General features: G+C 45.2%; 1 protein-coding gene across 1 annotated transcript in view; it reads left to right on the forward strand.

Annotated features, from left to right (window-relative positions):
• Positions 1-267: 267 nt before the first annotated feature.
• Positions 268-24872, forward strand: part of LOC131266657 (homeobox protein unc-62-like) — a 56558-nt gene continuing 31953 nt past the window's right edge. The window contains exons 1-2 of the mRNA XM_058269257.1: positions 268-675; positions 5956-6793. The gene's annotated coding sequence lies outside the window, so the exon portion shown is untranslated. The remainder of the gene's footprint in view (positions 676-5955; positions 6794-24872) is intronic.

The raw sequence follows: 24872 nt of genomic DNA on the forward strand, positions 1-24872 counted from the left end.
ATGGAAAAATGTTTTCCTCTACAAAGTTGTTTGTTTTAAAAAGACCTTTCATTTGAGGGGTCACTTGTAAACATCGGTCTTATGACCAAAAAGTTACAAACATAATGAGCTATTTTAGCGTTCGGCCACAAGTGGCGGTCGACCCGTCGGTCGTTTCATTCCGCTTTCAGTTGCGCTTTAGCCGAGCTAAAGGTAGGTTCGTTCGGTACGTGCGTACGTTGGTTGAGACCGAATACGCGCGCGTGTGGTCCAACCGTATCAGTGCGTTGTTAATCATTCATTAGTTTTACAACCGGCGCGTTTACTGTGCCATACAGCCATTGCCAATCAGCTGTTATTACCAGCGTACGCAAGCACTGGTTGCATACCGATTAAAATATCTATTGTTGGATTCTGCGAATGCATTCAATTGCTAAAATATTGTACGCTCTTCGTGGCCAATTGTCCCGCTTTGTGCAACCGGCGCCCCCGGCTACCTGTGCAATTGTCTACCTGTGCCGAATGACAAGTGTGCGAGCGTGACAAAGGGTTCGGAGCCGGATGACATTGAAGGAGTGAGCGAAACAAGCTAACATTGTGCGCCGGCCGGTCCGCGTGTGCTCCCTTCTCTGCGAGTGTGAGAAAGAGAGAAAACCATCAAAAGTACGGCGTACGAATGATGCAGTGAGAAGACAGGTAAATAAACAAACTTTTCTTCACGCCATTCCCTATCATAGGCGCCGGTAAGAAGACCCCCTTCGAAAACATTGAACAACATTTTTGTGCCGTGCTGCGTATTGCTGGAATTGGAAGGTTCAATATCAGCTCGTTCGGGAAACGATTACGGGATTTAACTTTTTTCCTCCTCTATCTCTCCCCTATTCCATTGCATTTGAAGTTCGGGTCTTCGAGGCCACGTTATTCCAGGAACGACGACCATTGACAAATGTTTGCTTTATTTGCTTCAGCATAGCGAGAGATTCCGTTTATGTTTTTAATCATTTCCCAGATGGTGGACACATTGTGCGATCGGTTGTCTGGGAACAAGTGGCCAATTTGTAATCTCGTTTATATTATCTTTCGCATCCCAAGTCGATTCGGTTGTATACAAACTCCGAAGTTCACTTTAGTTGTTAACCAAGGGTCTCGGTTTGGAGTTTCAGAAAAACGTGCTTTCGGGGCAATTTCACCTTCCATAATGAATTAGAATCGTTGAGAAACGCACAGCCTGCCATTCAAAATGGAGTGATTTAGTTTTAGTGCATACGGGATCATAGGAGCCGTGATCGTTAGCGCGGGCACGTGGCTGGAATGATGAAACGACCAGCTCAAATGGCTTCAAAAGCGTGGAAGAAGTGGATTTACATTTGTTTCTATTTTATGTACGCTCTTTTTGTCTTTCTCCTTCCCGCGTCAGAATTGAGGGGCTTCTTCGCTAAGAATCCTTTACGCGCCGGCAATACAGAGAAACCCTTAAAAGAAAAAGAATTGTGTTTATCATTCCTCGCAAAGAGTCGCGCCGTAGTAGGCTCGTCGAGTTCGATTTTGAACGATTCACGAGATGTTGCTGGCTGTCGAGTGGTGCTGCTCGAGGAAGGCGAAAGTCTCCAACGGTAGTGGTGTGGATTTTCCTGTCGTTATTCTAAAATCCATCACCGAAGAGTGGGGTAAAATGATGCTGAGTATTCTCGAAAGACAGACGGATAGAAAAATCGTTTCGAGGGGCTGCTTGTCCCCATAGCCCGGCCTTGCTCAGTGGTTCCCAAACGCACTTGTACTGGACTCTACTTTAGTTGCTATGAAGGAATTCAAATAAAGTCAAAGAAAGTGTTCATAGATGACGATAAATTACATTTTTTTAAATCCTAAAAGGACATATTGTAGAATTTTTTTATTTTTATTTCCCTATCTAAAGTCAACAAAAATGTGAATAATACTTACATAGTGCTGTTACCAACCTGCACCATTAGTAAAAATAAATAACGTGCAACCGACCGCCCGGTTTGGGAACCACTGGCCCAAAGCTGAAGTGGGCTTGTGTGGGTCGATAGAACTCCGGCCATCCAACGCGAGGAGATGCTTCTGGGTGGGCCCCTCTTCACCGATTGAGACGTTGTCACGTTTTGTGGCCTACGATTTTCTTTTCCAGTAGGGGTGGTTTCGACAAATCGTGACGAGACGGAACCGGGCGACCGAACGAGTGTTCCATTAAGAGGTTTTGTGTCTGTTTTTTTGAGGAATGGAAAATGATGGTTACTCAATCAGGGCGAAGAGTTCTGAAAGAAAAGAACATTTCGAGAGATCTTAAAGGAACCGACACACACACACACACATACACTTTGTTGAATGTCAAATGTTGGCCGCTAATTTAGATTTATTTATTTATTTAGCACCTCCGGCATCATGTGGCAAAGACTAAATTTCGTTTTAAAACGACGATTTGTTTCTCGCGAGAAACACTCTTCTTGCTAAAGGCAACATCTCCTTTTCATCCGCTATTGACACTTTTATTACATCTCCCAAAACATATTACATCCCCAACCCGGCGGAAACGCGCGCGCACGGGGGGAGGGGTTTTCCACGGGCTACCACGTGGTGTTCCCCGTCACCAAGAAAAGTGCGGTCAGGATGTTTTAGAAGATCGTAAATAATAAATTTATTACCCTCGCGTTCGCCCGATAGCATCTGCCCGTGTCGGGTGCGTTCGTGCACTTTCACGCCGCCAGCGTGAAAGCCATTTTCCGCCACCCGAGCGGTGTTTAGTATGCGAGAGATGTGTGTCCCGATTTGGCGAGCTCGCGATTTCCTCCCCCCCAACTACGTTGGCTTCTTTTCCCCGCCATTTTTTGGTTATCAGGTGGGAAAGTATCGGAACATCTATTCTCTGCGCTTTGCGCTTCCGGCCCACCGCACTCTCTAAACGGGATAGATTAAGAAGAACACCTTGGGGGAAGTGCCCAAAAAACGGCGGTTTTCCATGGCGTGCCATCGCCGAAAATGACGCGACCGCGGATGTCTTCACCGGAGACGTCGTCGTCGTCGTCGACCGGAGCGCTGAATAGTTAACTCGGCTGGAAATTGGAAATTAAATAATTCAACAGCTTATGACACTGCTTTCTCGGCAGTTCGTCCGTCGTCGTCGGTGTCATTTTCGTTACACACGCGGTGTAGAATTCGTAAAACAGGCCAGGAAAGTATCGTTTGCCATAAGTTCTTTTCTTCCCTATTTTCCATCGTTTTTTTTTGTTTTGGTTCCATAACACCCTCACAAGGGGGAAGTGTGTGTTTTTTGTCGATTCTCGTTGGAGCGACTCCTCCGGGAGCAAGCGTCAGCAATCCAATTTTGAGCCTCGGAGAAAAGGATTGCGGCCAAATTAACACAAGCCATGCACGACATCGACATTGGTTTTGCAAAATGAAGGCGTCTACTCGACAGGACTGCTAAAGGTGAGGGGGTTCTGTGTTTTTCCTTCGTTTTTTTATACTCTGCCCAACGCCAGACGAAAGGAAAAGTATTGCGTTGGATTGACAAAGCAGAAAAGAACTGGATAAAAGATCTCCATTCCGACCGTCTCCCAATCGTACTCTTGTTCGTATGTTTTTTTTTTTTTGGTAAATTAAAGTGGAGAAAAGGGACATTTCTATTTTGGGTCCGCGTGTCTTCCACTTTCGTCACTTCGGAGACGTTTCCGTTTCGGTGAAGAATGAAGCGAGGGGGCCATTACAAATTCCGCGCCATTGGTTGCGCTCTGGAAATCTCGGTTTGATAAATCTTAATTAAATGAATGGCACGATTGCGCGCCAACCGGGGGAGCTAATTCCGCCTTCTCCCTTTCGCGAACGATAGAACGTTTTCTAGACAAATGGAATTTTGTGGAATGCATAATATAGCATCGCAGCCGAAGGTATGAATTAACGAACGAACAGCCAGCAAATGGGGGTTTTTTGAAGTGTTACAAAACTAGTGGTCGGCAGGTCTTGTCAAACATTTTTGGAAATATGGTATCAAATTTTCATTTCAATCAGGAACATTCAAAACCTATTTTTTTAAATATATTGTTTTGTTCGTTTGATTCATTCACTCACTAAGTTGTTCTATTTATCTATTTGAATCTGGCTTACTCAACACTATAAGGAAGAAGTTGTAGTACTATTATTGTTCTATTAATTATTTTAGCAATTTCATATTCTTTACTAATCACTAATTCTGAAAATCTTTCAGTTGCTCGAGTTGTGGTTGTAATAAAAGTAATGGTTTTAAATATTCCATTCAAAACTCCGCTACGGTTTCTCATCGTGATGAGCTGAGTTGTATCGGATGAGAATCTCAAATCATTCATCTCACGGCAGGTGAGCCATCTCATGCTTCCATCGTTATTGTGGAAATTTCTTGCTTGGAATTTTCTTAGCTGTTTCCCCCGATGTATTTGTACACCGACTTATGTGTGTGTGTGTGTCTAGGAGCAAAGTGACGCAGAATGGATGGGTATAGCCATCAAACCGAGGCGTGCGGAGGAGCGGGCTTCGTTCCGCTTAATGGGAAATCCATAAACAAACCGTCCTTGCTCGCCAATCCATTTCCCTTTGGCAGTATTTTTGCGCCGTCCCTCCCTCCGCACACACATAGATAGAGGTTCTCTCTCTGTCTCTCGGCGGCTCGTGAGGGTTTTTCCGGCATCTTCCTCGGGAAAATCGCGAGCGCATGCCGCACACTCCACACTTTTTCCACAACCCAAGCGCGAGCAGAAGATTTGTGCTCTCGCAAGGCTCGCGCGCCGGCACGCATACACATAAATAATCCTTGTTGGGTTTGGTTGGGAAGAGATAGTATTTTGCTGCTGCTGCTGTTGCTACTACTATTGCTCTCTATTGGGACGATCTCACATATTTTACAAATGCGCGCGCTTCGAACTTTCCTACTGGTGCTCGCTCTCTCTCTCGCTCACACGCCTAGGCACGTTGCCTAGGAAAAGCGAGTTTTCGTGCCCGGCGGATCCGGCGTCTCCATCGAGGTAGGCGAGCGAGTAAGCGTCATGTTGACGTTCGCCTGGTCGTATATTTCTCCCTACGACAAGCCACTTCTCATTCACGCTCGCTTCCTCACCGGCGGGTTGGTAGTTGGTGTGTTGGTGACGTCTCGATTCCAACGACTGGCGGGTTTGCTCTCGCGATGAACTATGTCTCGAGTGTTGTTTAGTCGTCCGCATACCACGCTATCAGCAGTGTCTGCCCAGCACCAGCAGCAGCAGCAGCAGCAATAGCAAGAGCAGCAGAAGCAGCAGCAGAAGCAACGGTTCATCGCGGCAAACTCACAGAATCTCGAACTCGAAGCTGGACCATTGGTGTTTGTCCGAAGAAGAAGAGTCCGTGAAGACTCAGTAATCGCAGTATACTAATTATTTACTCCAAAAACCAAAGCCAGTGCAATTTGTACGTATACGAGTCGAGTGTGTCGACTGATCCATCCTCATCCAAGACCCTTCGAATCTTAGTGTTGGTTTTCATCTGTGTGTTCGCATCTGCCATTCGCTAGCAGCATCCATTCAATCGAGGTAAGCCATGGTTCAGAGTCGAAGAGATTCCTCTTCTAGCAGTCACACTCGGGAGGACAAAAACTCCCGAACTCGGTGTCATCCGCGGAAGATGACAATCTCCTCCCAAAACCTTCGTGTCTGCCACCTTTTCTTGGTGTTTGTGCATGAGATCTGGTGTGTTTGCGAGAGATACTTCTTCGGAGAAAGTCGTCTGTCAATCGATCAAAAAATAGATCCCTAGACCAACGAATCTTCCAAACGTTGCTGTAGGGATTTGTTTTGCACCGTAAGGAGCGACTTGTCCATAGATGGGTTTGATTTGTTTACTTTCTACGTTCGTTATTTGGCCGGCGTTAAGGAAGGTTTTCCTGCTTTCCTGCAACCAAAAGCATATCCTTCTACTTTTAATGCTTTACTTTCGTTCTTTTTTCTTTCGTTCCAGTCACTAACGAGCGGGGCGTGGTGGTGTATTGTGGAGTGCGGTGGAGTGTGATGAAAGAAATTACTCCACCACACCACACGCACACTTGGTGTTCCGGTAATCCCCCGCCCGCGTAACCTTTCTGGGCACGTTTCCGGGTGTCGTGAGTCCCTCCAGATTGATTCTTCCGATAACGAGAACGGAACCGAAATTGTACCAAAACACCTTTAATGCCACAACCGTGTTACAGTTAAAGCCCCCTTGCCATCACCGTTCGAGCGTGACCGGGAAATTCCAAAATTCCGTGCGACGCTGGAAGTGGAACCGAGTGTTGGAACTGTGTTCGTGCGTTTGGCGGTCGTTAGTGTGCAGATTTTGAAGTCTCAAGAACGACGGAAGTGGTGGAAGAAAGCATCGTCATCGTCATCATCGTCTTCTCTCGACGCGCCGGCACGAGGACGAGGAGAAATTTCCGACAATCGTCGAACGGTTTGACAGACTTCGTGTGATTTGACAGCTTCACAACACGCAGCACAGCCTACTAGCGGATATTTATTATGTTTGTTTGATGGTAGTATACGAACGTCCACAAACACGCGGTGCGCTAGTGCTTGACTTAACCGGGGACACTTTCCTCTTGTGCTTTTTTACCGAAAACTAAATTCCACGTGTTTTGGCGAGAATACACTTCAGGTTGCGTTTCGTGAGAATGGTGATGTTGAAGAAGAAAAGTCTGTGCCATATTACCTACTGACGATAGTGCAGTAAGTTGCAGGCTGTGTATGCCGCAATATGATGTGAAAAGAGATAAACCTCTGGTGCATAGGAAAAATTCTTTAGGTTCGCTGCTGTTTTAAAGGTAAGTAAAACGTTAAATTTAATATTGTTCTATAATTTGATGCTATTTCCTATAAGGATGTTCTTGGACGGCGTTTTACAAAAAATTTGTTAGAAATAAAAATAATTAAATGAGCTCCTTATGGGACTAAAACTCTTCCCTACAGTTTTAGACACCAATGTTGAAAGTGCTGGAAAATATTTCTGTTATCCTGATGCTGCCTTTTTGGTCATTTTCGAAAGGGTAATCTTATGGCCGTGTGTGAGTAAGGTCCGCACCGGGGATCCCCTTGCCAACATTGACTTCGTTAGAAAAGCCAATCATCATTTTCATCCGCCGATTTCGCTGACGTGATGATTTTCCTGCTTTCCTTTTTCCCCTCCCCGTTCGAATTTCTCCTGATTGAGCAGAGGCTTGGCGGAGAGCTGGTTTCGAGGTCCGAGTCGGTCCGCTTCGGTGGTGGGAATGGGAAAAGTTTCCTCGGGCTCGGGCCATCGCAGGACGGATGTTTCGTTCGAGTTTCGCCACGGAATTAAAGTGTGTGTCGAAGAGAAGACTGCCAAAGAAAATGGTTCAAGCTGCAGCAGTGCGGTATCCTCATGGGACGCACAGTTTGATGACAGTTTTCTGACTCGTTTGGCACAACCGGGGGTCCTCTTGCCGCGGGAGTTTGCTGATGTCGCTCCGGAGAAATCCTCAAATCCCCCCTCCGCCGATGGAAGAGATGAGTTTTGCTTTTCCTTTTTTATTTTTGGGGGGCGAAAAAATTTTGATGCAAAAGTTAAGGACGAGACTTTTGAGTGGAAACGTGACAGAAAAAGCGGCCTTTCCTCTTGGTCAAGCTCGGGCAGTTGAAGCATGCCGAGGGATCGATCGTTACTTATAGTTGATGTAATTCGCCAGGAGGGAGCTTAATTTGTGGAAAACTTGTCCACTTTCAAACGGTTCAAAGGTAGGGGAAAATGTTACATAATTTTGGAAATGAATTAAATTTTTCACCAAATGTAGTACACCAAATATTTAAAAAAATAGTATTAGATGAAAAGCAGCGTTTGGGAACAATGATTGTTTAGGATGTTTTTCTCCAAAATATTCAAACATTGAAAATCAGTGTGCTACTGGCTGGTTTCGCATTTTCCGAGAAGGAAAATCCTATCCCGCCGTCGGTCGTCTCGGGAAAGATGTCCAGACGTACGAGGGGAAGACGGTGCGGAATTACTGGTGCTACCTTTTTCCTTCGCCAGCTGAAGATCCCCATTTTCCCCGACCCCCTGCCCGCCCACACCCTCCCAACGCACCGACCTTCGGGCCCAGACATCGTGTCGGTTCGGTCAGACGATTGCTCGGCCGATTGCTCCCGTAAGATAATAAATCTTCTCTCGGGAAACCCACATCTCCCCCACCCTCCCCCCCTTACGCTATGTGTCGCGCAACCCACCCGCGCTCGCCTACCCTGTCTGGCGTGGTTTTTCTTCATCTTCTTGTTGTTGTTTTTGTTGCGTTTACCTTCGCTTGCTTTGATTTTTCGGGGCGCAGCTCGTAAAACGTTGTGGTAGGCCGTGCCGGGAAAATTCCTTGTCGGCTGTGGGAGGGGTTTTTCGCTTGCTGGTGGTGGTGGTGGGACGAGTAATCCTTAAACCGACCAGTGGAGAAATGTAAACAAACGTCGTCGTACGACGAAATGCGAATTGCATCTCTCGAGATCAACATCGCCTCCGGGGGGGCTTCCTAGAACGCCGGCGGTTTTCCTTTTGAAGACGTCTTCACCGTGGGATGCACTTTTTGGGAGGTCTCGCGGGAGGCCGTATGTTTTAAACATCATTGTGGGTCGGCTATCTTCATCTTGTGACAATATTCACGTCAACACGAGACGCGACGAGGACGACTGGCCCTGCTTTGCCGTTCGTCCATCGTTTGGAACCGCGACCATTCGTTACAGCCCATTTTCAGTGAAATCAATCAAAATGTTTCAGTTGGCTGGCGAGAGCGCGTTTTGACCGACGGGTGCCGGGTTTAACGATGGAAGACGTTAAAGCACATCGTTTTGCCCTTTTTGAGGAGTCGCGTTTTATCTTCTCGCGCGCGGAATAATTATCTAACCTCTCGGCATGGTCGTTCTAAATTTATTAACCGTTTCCTCGCCCCGCCACACTTTGGCAAAGACTTTGATTCTAAATCGTTCCTCCATTCCGTCCACGGGTTGGGAAATTTATAGGAGTTGCAGGTGCCATGTAAACATTTTCATACTAGAGCTCTGGCACGCATTGTTGCACTCATTTGTCTTTCAGAGCAGTTATGCCGATGTTATAATGCATGTTGTCCACTCGTCTATGGACGCCAGGAAACGCCATTGTATCATTTGTGACATCACGTTACACATTTTGGTCCTTCAAACCTGAGCGCACAAACCATGTCAGCGAATCGTCTGTAGGTAATTCTAGTCGATGTACTTTTTGGGAACGTAGAACCCTCGCGATTGATGCAAATTAGAACCGTTTGATCTATTAGCCGTGTAGGCAGAACTCGGAGAACTCCTATTTCGTATCTGTGGAACCACAGGAATCCGGCACAAACCGAAATTTTGCATACCAACCATTGGTCCAATAAAGAGCGATTGTCGAAAGTTGTAAATCACTGGCTCGATTTGGGTTAGATTTGCCATTTCATAGCACTGAGCTACGTTATCTGCATTTTACATTTCTGTTTTTCCTAAAGAACTTTCCATTATAGTCCTTTTTTGAGATAGTTCTGTTTTTTTCTGTCTGAGTAAATGTATAAGAGTAACAAATTTTAAAATATTTGTTGCTTCAACTTGTTGATAATAATACTTATGTTATTTATAATACAGACCGGCCTCGGTTTTTGTCACCAAACGGGACTGACAGTTCGTTTATAATACCTACTAGACTTGACTCGCACAAAACAAACGTTGGTTACGTACATTCTTCTCATCTGAATTTTCAGTGGTTGATATGAAGGTGTTCTTCAAACTATAACAAAGTTTGTATGTTTAATCATCAACTGTTTTATAATCCGTTTTACTTCTTTGTTTTCCATGCCGTGTAGGTTTACAATATTACATTCAGTACTTTCATTGAAATATATTTTTGATTGATCAAAGTATTCTGAGGCAGAAAACCTGCACCACTCGTTTATGAGTCCATGTTCGGATCTTCTGTCATACAAAATGCATTGAATCGTATGAGTAAAGAACAAAGCACGCTACTTCAAACCGAGGTCGACAAAAACCGGGGCCAGCCTGTAGTTGAGGCTCCACCATTCTTTTTTTAAATTTAAGGCACTAAACCGGTTTATAAATTTTGGATTTCCACTGTAGGACATATCTTAAAGAAAGAAGAATTGCTTCCGCATCACGTTTCGCTGTCCAGCTGGCTTTTATTGCTCCTTGATCAAGGCGATGGCTCTCAATGGCGTAACGGAGGTACGACCCCGAATGGTGGAAGCTGATCACGACGTTCGACGTTCAGTAGTTCCGGTTTTCTGATTGACAATCGTCAGTAAACAATGGATGGTCCCCGGATATCTCTTCTCGCGCACTGGTCCGTCGGCCATTTTGCCCCGTTTCGTTTTCCCGGACGCAAATTGCTATTCCCGACCAGGCCACGACCGAGGTCCGGCTTGGTCAGCAATTTTCCACCCTTCCTACGCTCGCTCATCCTTCATCCTCGGATCGACTGCAAAACTGTGTGCACGGAGAAAGCACATTCGCATTCGCCGGACTCAGCATAAGTTTGTCCGAATGTCTTATCTCGTGTTTCCTTTTAATCCCCGTGTCTGTTCGGACGGTTTGGTTCTTTTTTTTTCTCCTCCATCTCTCAGTCGTGTAATCGACAAACGACAGGCGAGCTCCGGTGTTCTGTCCCTTTTCCAATTCGTCCGAAAACCTTTGCCCTCCTCCATCGGAACCGCGTCAGCGGGAAGATGTCACAGGAGGAGTGTATGTCGGTGTGTGATTTGTGTTGCTTTCTTTCATTTCGTCAGCCGAACACTACATGGGGCGTCGTCCCAACCACACACTGTACATCGAAGCACTGAAGGACTTGAATCCATGGAGGAAACCAATTTTCTTTTTCCTTGACGGAGCTAACCTTAAAGCTAAACTACAAACTTTTTCATAAACAAGAAGCAATATATTTAGATCGATTTTTCTTAAATATCTATGATGCATGATGAGGTTATGTTCAGAACTTCGATGAATTGGATGATGTATACACTTTGCCAGCGTTTGTTAATGCAACAGCTCCATCAACTTGGTGCATAATCGCTTCTTAAAGCTATTTCTCTATCGAAAGGACGGTGACTGACCTACACTTTCAATTGTAATAATAAAGAGTGTTTTCCCAGTAAATTAAGGTTTCCGTTTTGCGAAAAAAAAAAACAAATAGAAATACATTTATTTTCTGGATTAGTTTATAATCTTCTCTAGCCACTTCTGTTTCCTACCGTTTTGTTTGCCTATAAGTGGACAGATAATGATATCATTCCTATGCATAACATAAGATACAGACACACACACACACAAGGTTTTTTTTCCGTATTATACCAAGAAACATTCCAAGATGGCCAAGATGGTGGAAATCCGGCGAGGAGGTTCTGGCAAGGCAGGCTATTTGTTAATCTCAAAGCACGGAAGGAAGCCGGCGTATCATCATCTGCGGCGTGATGGAACTTCTAACTTTCCCTCCCAAGAACATCAGCCCAAGGGGGGGGGCTGTGGTAGGTGAGGGGAGCACGATGTCGGTGGAATACGGTAATCAAATTAGTATCGAAAATGGTAACTCTCCGGCTCTTCGGTTGATGCCCGGCGTACACGAAGCGTACGCCGTAGCTTTCCGGTGCTTTTTGACTCACACACACACACACACAGCCACCGGATGATAACAAAAGATTCACCGGTAAATGAGGAACCAGGAGGCTTTTTAGTTCGCGTTGGAAATGGGAAAATTTAATCGACCTGGAGAAAAGTCAAGCCAGCTGGCTTTCGGGCCCCCTGTATTCGCGTCAAGGATGGGGAGGGCTGGAAGGAAGGATTGTATCGCGGGGAGTAACATTTTAATTTAATATATGTATGTGTGTACGTTGGAGCGGAGGACGATTTTTTGGCAAGAATATCTTCCTTTCGCTCCAAGTCATCGCCGCTGGGGGAAGCAAACCCAAATGTCGAGATGTCGGGGAAAAGGAGGATGCTGTCGATGGAGGCAAGTGGAAAGATATGCTGTCGAGATAAAAATCTGATTAAATTTTAACATTTTTTGATGGCAACAAGGCGTACGTCTCCGGGGGGAGAGGGTGGAAGTAAGTGGGACGCAGTTGATTGTTGCTGCGCTTGGCTTATTTGAAAAGCAAAAGACGAAGCACACGTGTCGTATCGGCGGTGGATGTAAGAAGCTTGTTAAAGGAGGTGAAAGAACTTAACAAAAACATTCTACGACGTGAAATTTTTTGCCCGTTTGTGGTAATGCTTTGCAATTTGGATAACTTTCAAGGAAAATAAAAGGAAAATAACGTGATTGTAAATGTTTGAAATTTGAAATTCGAGACTAAAATTTCAAAACGACATAATATTGCTTATTACAGGGTTTATCAGATGATATCATAATAGTGGCAGCATTTATTCTATCTGTAGAACATGATATTCCAACTTTATAATATCAATTGCTACGATTCTGATATCAACTGACACAGTTATAATAAACATGATCGCTTTATAAAATCCACTGACGCTATTGGAATATTATGTGCTGCAGTTGGAATAAATACTGCTACTGTTATGATATTATCTGCAAAATCCCTTTATGAATAGCTGTATTCGCCTTCCAAACCGTTGTAAGTGTAAATATTCCATTTCATCTCATTTACGGAGAGTATATCAAGCTAAACAGTTGATTTCTGATTTCAAAGACATATTTCTGGATTGGTTCAGAAATGTGCTACTAATTCTAATATAATTTCAACTTTTGCTGTGTACACGTAGTTGATTTAAAACACTTCACAACTGTGATAATAGCGTTGAATTTATCCTTTGAAAGTGAGTATTCTTTCGTTCGTATAAAAGCGACGTCTTCCAACAAGATCACAAGCATCTCAAACACCTCCGACACGTAAGATGGACCACTAAAGTACATTCCAGTCCAGAGAGTGGTTGTATGTTCATCACTGCATTGACACGACAAGACACCAAAACCACCATTTGCTGTACATTCCGGGAGTGCAAACCGGATGGCGAACCCCTATTTGACCGTTTGTTCTAGGGAGATATGCAACACGCAGCACTTTCTCGGCGACTTGATGCTTGACGGTTGAGGCACTCTGGAAGGACATTGCACCATCGCCGGCGTGGTGGGACCGGGGTTATTTTAATAGTAGCGTATGATACGCTGGATGCGCCAGACCGCTCAGGTCTCAAGGAAGCAATAGGAAAACACGAACGACCAACGACAGAGAGAGAGAGAGAGAGTCGAGTCGAGGTGAAACGATAATGGTGGCGCAAGGACGAGAAGGAACATTTATTGAATGGTATTTGTCGTAGTCAATTTCCACGGCACCCTCACCCCTCGGACTCGTCCCCATTTTGACTCCCTAATGTGTCCTTCCCTCGCCCGTGCCTTGGGGAAATTAATCATCATCATCGTGTCGAGGCTAGAGCCGGCTTTCCACTGGCCACGCTTCGGAGCTCGTCCTTCCGGAACCGAAGAGAGGAAGGGTGAGGGGGGGAGGGGGTCCATTGAAGCATGTGTTTCGGCTGCCCGGGGTCTGCTGGTGTGTGGGTGAGAAGGTTGAACCTCGGAACCGGCAAGACGATCCTGCCATGCTGATCCGAACCGGAGCGAATGTCAATGATCGGTTTATGGCGACACGAATTGAGCAAAAGCCATAACAATTCCCAAGCTGTACGTCGAACGGTCGGTCGGGGGATGTATTCTGATGAGATGAAGAACAATTTTCCTCTGGCTCGTGGAAGACGTTGAGCAGTGAATTGCGTGATAAAAGGCACAAGCTAATTATGGGTAAATTTTGTTGCGAATTTCTGAAGATTTAGATGCCAGAATTAGAAGAGATCAAAACGATAACTTTTCTGTGGTCATTTCAAAACATGACGAATCCCAAACCAGGCGGAAAACATAAATCATTGCGTTCCAAACGTAGACCGAAGGGTCGTGTTTTTGAGATAAAATTTGCGCAGTACTTTTTCAGCTTAAAAAAACTAAGAGGAATAACTAAGAGAATTAAAAAGATACATAAGTGAAATGATTGGCTAACCTAAACGAATAAATCAATGGGACAAATTGAACTTAAAACTCATTTATTCAGTTCAAATCTTGAACATCTAACTAAAGTAATCGACGAGTCATAGTTAGAAATTGCGCTTTAACGATGGATTTCCATCCTTCTGTACAATTTTACGCATCTTTCACGTTCATTTACTTCCGTACAACGTAGAAGAAAGACTTACTAAATTGAATTTCCTCCCCAAACCAGGGTTTCCCAACCCGACATGTGTCCGTCCACGAAAAGTGTTGGTGAATTCTTTCACATATGCGATTAATTTGCGCCATATGCAGGCAGTCATTTAAGGTTCTTAAAACGTCGTGAATCTTCTCGTTGTGTCGGCGCGGTTTTTTTTCCCTTTTGTTTCTCACCCTCCTGAAGGTGTATGGAAAGTAATTTAAACTGAAATTTATGAACGCAACGGATACCGAAGTCATCGCGACCGCACGTGTTGTATGAGAGGAAGAATTCGTTAATCTCTCTCGTTCGTTGGTGAATTTTGCGACGAAGGGATTCTGGAGGTATGGAAGAGGTACTTACGTGCGCCGTGTGTTGTACGATGGAGGAACCTTGGCACGAAAGTGAGCTCTTTGGTCGTCTTCAAGAGGGAAAAAAGTATAATCCCTCCGAAATTTCACCAACTCCGAAAAGGCGAACGTACAACATCCACATACACACACACACACACACTTACACGCCTTCTCGCTTTAATGCACTCCCTTCATGGCGCAACGCATCCTTAATCGAATCAACCCCTTAAGAAGCGCGTCTTCCCTCGTATTTTCCCTCGGCGTAGGGGATGGCCAAAGGATCCGGCTTTTTTGGCCGGAAAAAGGGTGGTGATGCGTGTGTCGTCACACTCACATGTGTGGTACGTGAGTGGAGCGAAGCAGGATATTCATTTCGCTTATTATCTCGATCCTTGGGAGCCGAAATGCGAAGGGTTCCTCGTACAAGAAACACCCTTCTGCCACGCTTTCTGCCGTTCAATTGGGTTGTTCTTCCCGAAAAGGACGGGGGGGAAAATTGACTTTTCGTCGCCTTCGCCAAAATATTGTGTAGAGGTTTTTACCCCTTTTCACGCCAGCGACGGGGGAATGAGTTCTCATTTCCTGACACTCTGAAGGCAGATGTAATTTCATTCCGTCCATTTTTCCCATCCTCCGGAGTCCTGTTTTCGGTTTTCCTGGCCACCTTCAAGCAAGCAACCACACGTGCCACGTGGGATGGGAAAGCTATCTATATTATTATCGCGAAGTAAAAACGGAGGGAAAACCACACACCGTACGGTTCTTGCATGTTTTCATTTTTCCCTTCAGTTTCCCAGTGTATTTATTTGATAACCGAGTCGATTATGAGCGGATCAAAGTTTGCGATCAAAGTCAAGTGCTTTCCGATTGAACGCCTTCCGCTTAGCGAAAGGATTCCCAATCGAGAACCGCCTTTCTTCTGCCAAATCTTCGAGGGCCAGATATAATTTTCTCACTTTAAGAAGTCCCCCGCCTGCATCTGATGGCTACAAGCTTGACTCTTTGGCGTGTAAATAACGTACTCTGCGGAGGATGCGAAGAATGCTGTTCCAGCATGGCTCCAACATGGCTGAGAGGGGAGCAGGGAGGCTCGGTAGGGAACGTTGGCGTTGTAAGATAAGAACATGCGTGCGTGAAATTAGGAGCAGGAACTTGCGAGGCTCGGTCGGAAGTCAAACACACAAGGCGTTGAAAGAAGATGTCGATGAGATAATATCGCATCGCAACGAGAGGGTGGGTGGGTGGCGAGGGCGGATGACACCCATCGTTAGGCTGGTGACAAGGGTGGTGAGTGTCTATGGACCAAAGTTCTTCGGTTCTCCTCCCGCGAAGTATGCAAACAACGCAAGCCAAAATGGTGATAAAAAGAGGAGAAAACTAGTGAAATGGCAAGCATCTTGATTGTACAACCACTATTCAATAAATTTCCCATTTTCGGACGAAAAAAAGAAATATGAAAATAAATTTACGACCCTTGATGGGCTGGAATTCGAAGCAGTTAGGATGTTGGGAAGATGAGATTAGGATTAAGATAAGCGGAACAAGGACCAAAACAACTGACCCTGGCGCCCTAACCTCACTAACCTAGTGCGTTTGCAACATCTATTATCGTCTTTATTGTTGTTGTGTAAATATTTGGAATTTCCCCGCACGAAGTGGAAGTCGAGCATCTATTTCGTCCTATCCTTTCCACAACGAACTGAAGGACAGAGTAGTTGGACACCAGGGGGACATGTGTGTTAAATTATTCATTTATAGTTTGTTGATTGAATTTTAACGTCCAGTGGTGTGTGTCGTGTCGTTTGATGGGACGATGAAGAAGGCACAGCTTTGGCCATAAAACGGGATAATAGCTCTGGACGGGCGGGGAGGTTAGGGGTCCGTTGGCGACAAATTAATAGGAACAATTTCCTTCGGAAGATTGATGTGTCTGGTCAAAGAATGATATTTTAACGTGCTCAAGGGAGCGCTTTCCGGAAGACTGGCCAGTTTGGAGTGTTTTTGAAAAATGGCGCCCACCCAAAGCCGATGTCCGTTGAGGCAGGTCTCTTTGGCGTTCGAGAACGGAAGGACGGGATGGAAAATTGAATACACGCCGATGCACAGAATCGTCGGAAATCAATCTCAACACCATCCCTTTGGAGCTGGTGCATCCAAAAATGGCGCATCACAAACGCGAACGCGGTGGAGAAAAATGTCATCCATTATCATTCGGAACTAGTGATGAGAATAACGATTCGGTAACGTGATTCATTTCAGAGTGAGTGAGTTAGAAAAGAGAGTCGATTCTTGGATTCATTCAGTATGAATTGACACAGTGAGAATGATTCGGCTCAGTGAGAATGTATTCGCTCAGTGAGAGTGAATTGGCTCTGGGAGAGTGAATTGGCTCAAGGAGAGTGGATTGAATCAGGAAGAGTGAATTGACTATTTCGCGAGCTGAAATTACGCAGTTTTTCGATGGATAATTACAGATGAACTGAATTGACCTGGTAATCACTGATTATCCATAAAAAAAGTGCAGTTTTGAGCTTGTAAAATAGTCAAATTATTCTGAGGGAGCCAATTCACTCTCCCTGAGCCAAATCACTTTCACTGAGTCAATGGACTCACACTGAGCCAATACATTCACACTGAGCCGAATCATGAATGAGCCATTATAAATCATCTTGGTGAATTGAATCAATTCATTCATTGCGATGAAATGGCTCACTCACTCACTCCGACTCAGTTTGCACATCACTACTTCGAACGGCTCGCGCATTCGAACGGCGCCTTCAAAGCGCGCGAAATGCACATGCGATAAACGATAGGGACGAAGGTTAAATGGGGGGCCATCAATTTGACCTCCACCGTTTAGCGTGCCGGGAAATTCGAAGGCACTCCATGTCGCCAAACCGTGTTTGATTCGCTTTCGCCCTTCGATGGAGCCGCCTGGTGCCGCACATACGGTTGCAGTGTGACTTCATGTTGGGTTTTTTTCCCCTCCAAACGCACACTGCCATTCCGGTATTTCGTTATGCCCGAGCAAAAACAAGATCATAACATCAATCAATCCAACGAGCGAGCGCGCGCTTGGTCTTTGTTGAAGCCCTGGTGGTGAAGGAGCCAAAATCCCCGTTTTCAAAACCCGGATAACGCCCTTTGGAGGCCGAACAGATGGGTCGGAGGCTGCCTGCGTTTTCCACCCTCCCCATCGGATGCATTGAAGTATGTTATTTGCACCTCTTGCGAAGGTAGGCAAGGCAGGATTTGTGCATGGAATGTGGAACGGCATCATTTCACACCTTCGCAACCGGGGTTTTGGAATGTCGGAGTATCGTCGGACGGTGGTTAGGACACGACACCGGGATGTTTGTTTGATGTCCGACGCTGCAGTGAAGCTAATGTCAAACCCGTATGCAACCGAACCGATATGTAGAGGAACCCAACAACACACCGGATATTTCCTCGCGTCCTCACGGGAGTCAGATTAGACACAGCTCATTCCATCCATCTGTACGGGAAGGCTTGTTTTGTCGTGTTGCACTTTGGCCGTCTGGTCAAGGGTCAGGACATCCGTCAATCGTTGCTAAAACGGTGGCATTTTGACGTTCGCTGCAAGGTGTTTAACAAACGGCTATGATTTAGGTGACACCTTTGCGTGAGTTCCCTGTTTTATTGAGCCGAGCGTACGTTTCCGATGACTTCAAAGTACTTTGAAAGCTGATTCCTGTTGTTAAACAACATCCTTAAAATAGGTTTAATAGATTAAATAGAAATAGTTATTTGTGTTTATGATATCAGTTCATAGAAAACTATTACGTTGCATTGTTGGTTTTTGATTAGAAAGTTTATTGAAATGGTTGTTTATTTTTCTTGACCATTTTGTGCAAACTCGTTTTGTTATGGACTTTAATTATATTTGTTCAATCGACGAACAAAGTCCTGTCCGGTGAAGAGGATTTATCTTTAACGCAAGCAAAAGTTTATGTTCAAAAGAAAACTGTAAATAGACTGCTATTTCTCTCCGTGTAATATGTGAATACGCTTTCTAAAGAGTATTACGTTCGAAAACTAATGTACGAAGGTGCTTACTTTGTAAGTTTCCATTGAAAAGATCAGCTTGAACAAGTAAACGGTGGCTTTCGAATCTCGGCTCCCTTTATCCGGCGTCTGTCGCGATCTGTATGATTTCTCGCTTCGCTCGTTCACTTTTCCTTCTCCTCCTGTTGGGAACTTGAAATGAAATAGCAGCGAACCCCTTGCTATCCTTCATCCAATCAGCGACGGAAGCGACGGAACTACAACGCCGACGATGAAATAAAAGCCGTGTATTGAAACCTTCATTATCGGACCGAAGCTTGTTGCCAGCACGAAGAAAATAAAACAAGCGTGGAAAACTCCTTCCTTCCTTTCATGCACTGAATCGCAGCGTCGAACGGGATCGAAAAGTTTTCCCTTCCCCACCACCGCCACCGCCACTGTTCCGTCCATTTATCTCTCTCGATTTCCGTCTGGATCGAAGGGATTCGCCGGGCCGGACTTTTGAGCCCCCGAGTGTGTGTGTGTTGGTCATGAAAGAAAATGCCGCCACCCCGTTCGAGGACATTCGAGTGCCCTCCACCCCGGAGGGAGGGCAGCTGTTTTCCTCTCATCATATGGGGGCCGATGAAGAGTCGTGTGTGTGTGTATGTGAGACTCTCGACGGGAGGAAAACCGTCAGAAAGTAAGTCAAAAGAAACTCTTTTTTAAAGCGACTATTAACCGGCCGTTTATATGATGTGATATATGAAACGGATAAAAGTAAATGTTATGGAAAAGTATTTAAAAGGTTTATGTTTCGTTAAGGTTTCAACTAGACTAATCAACGAACATAATTTAACTTTTCTAGCGAGCGGGAAAATTTAAATTAAATTAAAAGACACACACACACACAAATACACACGCGCGGAGGGAAAGGCAAACTATGGTCAATGTGTTTGGCATAATTGAATCTTTTCAGTCCGTCGACATCTGTAGTACAATGAGCGTATTGGGCAAAAATCGATTAGTTCCACAACACGTTTTGAGGCCCCAAAAAGTTGTGTGTGTGTGTGTTTGAAAGCAAATAGAGAAAAACAGAACAGAAAAAAAAACGCTCGGGAAAACTCGATTCAATTGCCCCGACACAATCTGCTTGCCGGGCCCGGGAGGCTCTGGCGTGGAGTGGCGTACCTAAATTAAGCAAGAATTTAAATTAACTCAACGAAGGAAGGCGACCGAAAAGCGTTAGAGGGTAGGATTTTACTTCTTCTGTCTTTTTTTTTTCGTTTTGTTTGTTTGTTTTTTTTCTTCGTTTATCCCATTTGCTTTGGCTCATCGCAAATCGCAAGTCCTCGAGAGGAGATGTGTTGAGTCCTGTGTGCCGATACGACTAAGGGGTCCACACCGTGATAAAAGCTGCTACTTCGGTCTGCTTGAAGTCGTCCCTGGCAGATCCAGTTTTCCAGCTTGAAGAGAGGCCTCCCTTCCATATGCCGTCCCGGTTGAATTCCTGCCCTTGCCCCTGCCCCTCTGCCCACCCTCGTCAAAAGGGAGCATACCACCTAACGTGATGGGATTTCATTTCAACACTTGAAACAGTGACACCGCCGCCATCATCCCGTTCGCTTCCTCTTCGCTGTCTCCGATCTCCAGCGTTGGAAGTTGTCCTTTCATCACAATGACGAGCAACGAGCGGGCGGGGGAGCGAGCGGGGAGGGGGACTGCGCTAGACGGGCCGTTGTGGAGCAAAAACAAACAAATTTGCATAAATATGTTATAAAAGAAGCTTAAAACAGCAACACAGCGAGAAGAGGCGCGCAGATAACAGAAATAAAACTCACCCAACGGTCGAGGAGGTAGAAGCCTTGTGTTGTTTCTTTTTTCATCCCTCTGCGCCCCCCTTTTCGCCCATTGTTTTCCAACGGACTTTTCCGAAACAAAACACGCTCGCATAGAGGAGGAAGCTGTCGACGAAGATGAGCCGGGTTGGTGCGATGCTTGGTGATAGTAGTAGTAGTAGTGGTAGTAGTAGTGGAAGTACTGGGCGACCTTTCATCTCCAAAGGGCCTCCCCGCGGGGTTTGGCCTGCAAAGCGAAACCGCCTTTTTGCTGTTGCCGTTTGCTCTGGAAGATTGGCCAAGGGGATGAATAAATAAGGGTGGTACGTTAAAGAAGAAAACCGTATGTGTGTGTTTGGGTGCCCGTGTGGAAAACGCTCAAGTGGGAAGACAAGATCTTTCGAGATCGACACATTGCCCCAGCCCCCGCTGTTAGGCCGGTGAACCGGACGCGGCGTCTGTGTTGGGGTATAAATGGCCAAATATTGTGTGGAATATTTTTCCGGAACGCCCGGAAACCTACACCGGGGCCCTCCTCCGGAAGTGTCTGCCTTTGTTTATTTTCCCTTTTTTGTCCCGGTTTTGAGGTGCCGGGAGGGGAAACCCACTTCAGAATGAATCCGATTATCCAACACAACATACGGCTCGGTCCACTTGACGTTTGATCTGCTCACTCTGTTTTGCTCACCCGCTGCAGCATGCACTTCATCTCACTGCGACGCTCATCTCATCACTTCCCATCTGCGTGAGGTGAGTAGTTGGTGAGCCGGTGTTTTACGAACGGATGGTTTGGGATGTCCGAAAAGTGAGCTCGTTTTTTTGACATCCTTTTTTTAACTGCATTAGAATTATTTCGTCTCTAAATGGACATGATAGTTTTAGTGTAGGGATAAATAAACAATTATAATGAAATGTGCCGTTCTGCTGTATTTAATCAAAAGTACAAAGGATAAAACTGACGATGAACGTTTCTTCGACAATATTTTTGCGATAACCCAACACTTAATGGAGAGAAGGGCATGGAAATTGAACCCCTTTTGTGGTGACATCATACGAGAACAACCAGCAGACGAAGTGTCCTTGAGTAGTGTAGGAGCTTTTGAGCATGTATCGTATTGCTTTTCCCTCCGCTTGGACTGACATTGGACGCTTTCGACCGAACGGAGAGTGTTCCCGATGCTGGTGACAACCGAGCTGCTCTTGAGCGAAGCTTCTTCGTTATTTATCGTTATTTGTCACCGAGGTTATATCTACAAGTCTTATTCAAATTCTTCTCGAAACCGAAATTGTTTCCGGTGTTATACCAAAAAGCACTTTTAAACTTCAAAACCACTTGGCATTCATAAGGAAATGTTCTTCCGAGTATTGATGCCCGACGACGGCCTCCATCGGCGTTCGAGTCGGATTTTCCTTCCCGTCGAACCTGTTTCGTTCGCTTTCCCAAGCCCCCTCTCTCGTCTCGTGTTCTTTCACTCACACCCTCCGCAAACACCTCCCATTTCGTTGACCTCTCTCCTCTTCACGGTGCACGATGCTGAGCACGACCGGAGCCGGTTCCTTCCGTTCCGAGCTGGGAATTGTTTTGAATAACATAGAATTTTAATTTTTAATCCATTTTTATGTTTTCCACCGGTCGTGCCGCCTTCCATCGGCTTCTCGTCTCGTCCTCGGCCGGAGGTCTGGTAGCGCTTTTACGTCCTTCGATCGGAGATCTGAGAAAAGGACACCAAGAAAGTGTAGCGAAAGTGGGTTTTGTCATTTTCCGGGCCAGAAGGAGCTCGGGAACTCGGTTTCACGTAGTCGGATTATTTGATTAAAAAGTTAATCCCGTTTCGTTTGTTCGGGGGGACATTTAACGTTGAAGCAAAACGTAACAAACAGTTTTCTTATCCTAGTGCGCAAGTAATCCCATGCTATGTTGTTTCATTAGATACTTTACTATTCAAATGTAAAAGTTTTCATTTTATTAAAAGGAAGGAAACCCCGTAATTGTGTTGTATTTCAACTAAAAACATTATATAGTTCCAGCTCAAGTGCATATGGTGTGGCGATTTCACTACATGATTACCCAATGTTTCGAATCAGAATCAATGCCGCATACAATGGATACAGATGGGGATAAAGTGAGCACCAATTTGTATTATTTAGCAACTGCCCAGCTGGACGCCTTTTTTGTGACCACCTCGTTGGACCGGCCTGGCCACTGACTGATAAACAAATTTATCCCCCAACTTGGCCAGAACATAACCGAGGGAAAAACCCTGCACAAAACCCGCTTGCATTGCATCCCCGAGGCGCGCGCTGTTTTCCCTAGCTCGCAAAGCGGCAAGGAGAGTTTTCCCACAAGTAAATTAACTTATACACCCCCCAACAACAACAAGGAAAACTGCTCCTAACGAGGGCGATCTGCGGTGGGGGCGAGGAAGGAGGAAGAAGGACCCGTGGTGGTGGGTTGAAAATCATCCCTCTCGATAATCGAGAAAAACCAAGCGAGCACAAGCAACGGTGCTCGACTTTGGCTGGCAAATTTAAGGAGAGCACACTCGCTCGAACGCCTTTTTTGCGTTCCTCCGGGCAAAGGCGGGGTGGAAGAAAACCCCATTTTCTTCAGTTCAAGGTAGGGCCCGGGGAGGGGGGGGGGGGGGGGGGAAGAGTTCTTGATCGCCTTTCCGCGCACTACTCCGCCCAACTCATTTATTTTGCTTTCCACTTCGGAAGGGACGATGGGCAAACTGGAATGGAAAGTGGTTAAATTTTTCCCTCCGTGCGGTAGAAAAACAGCAAAACCCACTTCGGGAAAAGTGAAAGCATCACTGTTGTCGTTACCCTCAATCTCATAACCACACACATACACACACACAAGTATCACGAGCCGTATCAGTCGCCGGTCGGTAGCGTCGTAGTTCGTAGATTAAAGTCCATTTCCATACTCCATCGAGGAGGGAAAATGTATGAGGCGGGTGGAAAAAAGGATCGCTGGATCCAAGGGGGGGAGGGGGGAGAGAGGGGAAGGAGGCCGAGCCGTTTATCGGGCTGATATGCGTGCCGTTGTTATGCAAATGTATGGCAAACGTAGCAACTCCACCCCCAAACCGCCGGGATGTTTGCTGGAAACACACGATGTTTGTATTATTTAGTTTTTATTTTCCGTCAAATCGTTGATCGAATCTTGGAAAATTGCTTCAAAATAATCCATTGGTTTTTCTACACAACAAAGTTGGATAAAAAAAAAATATCACCAGCTTCTTCATTCTTTGGTGACCAAACGTCGGCATGGTTTGCGTGTTATTTACTTTCGAAACCCTTTTAAACACAGTTGACATAACTCTTTTTTTATTTTGGACGTGCATAATGTGCTCCGTTGGATAGCATCAGTATTATTACTTGAATAATAGATAGGTAAAAACAACACAAGAAATAAAATCACAATGCGTTTTATATTGAGTTTTAAAATAAACTAAACAAACAAGTACTTGTCTTGATTAATGATTTAATTGTCAAGTTCTAAGGAAAACACAATGATTCCTGGAATGAAACTCGATAGATATTTACAACACAAGAATTATACTGAGGTAAATAAACTAAATGAAAGGAAAAGAAACTGTTATACTAACCACAAGTCTACATTGTGTAGCATCTGACCAAATGTTTAAATAGTAGATAGATAAACACAGTACTTGGATTGGTATCTATACGTGGAGGTTGTTTATAATGAAATTAAGAAACTTGTAATTGATGATCAAAATAGTTAGAAAATTTATGGATAGTTAAAGATCTATTTTCCCCTGTTAGGAACTCTAGAGATATTGACAACACAAAGATTGAAGTAAACAAGTTGAGTTAAAGAACTTCCAAATCATAACAGAAAAGAAAATCATTCTCTTTAGTTTAGTTTGCTTTTTTATACTCTTTGTTTGACACGGTTTGAAGTTCCCGATGCCCACGAGGCAGTAACGGTCAGCTTCGGTTGATTGGATATCCAACAACCCCTCCAACGAAAGCTTCCTTTACCTCACCTCCTACCAATCGAAACCCCCTGCGCTGGAGGGGGCGTGCTGAGAGGTCATAAATTTCCCCATTAGTGCTCAAGCACCATCGAGCCTTTGCGGCCCGGTGTTTTTTTTTCTCTTCTTCCGATGGACGATTAGTGCTCGAGGGTGGTTTTCCACAGCAAGGATCACCCGCTTCATCGGGCTTCGGCTTGTATCGGCATGCAAAGCAGGTCCGATGGAAGGTTTGGTGTTGTTTTCCCTCCCCCACCTCCCCGACATCAATTTCCCTCCCGAAGGTTTTACAACATGTTAATCGAAAGTAAACTCGGCCTGGGGTTTTTCCCTTTTCGAAGGGAGAATTGATAAAATTGGTAAAAATGTGGAGGAAATGGGCGGGGGGTTGGGGGGCCTTTCGAAAACGTTGGCGACAAAATTGACAATTAGC

Source organism: Anopheles coustani, chromosome 2 (assembly GCF_943734705.1).
Source record: "Anopheles coustani chromosome 2, idAnoCousDA_361_x.2, whole genome shotgun sequence".
Taxonomy (NCBI): Eukaryota; Metazoa; Arthropoda; class Insecta; order Diptera; family Culicidae; genus Anopheles; species Anopheles coustani.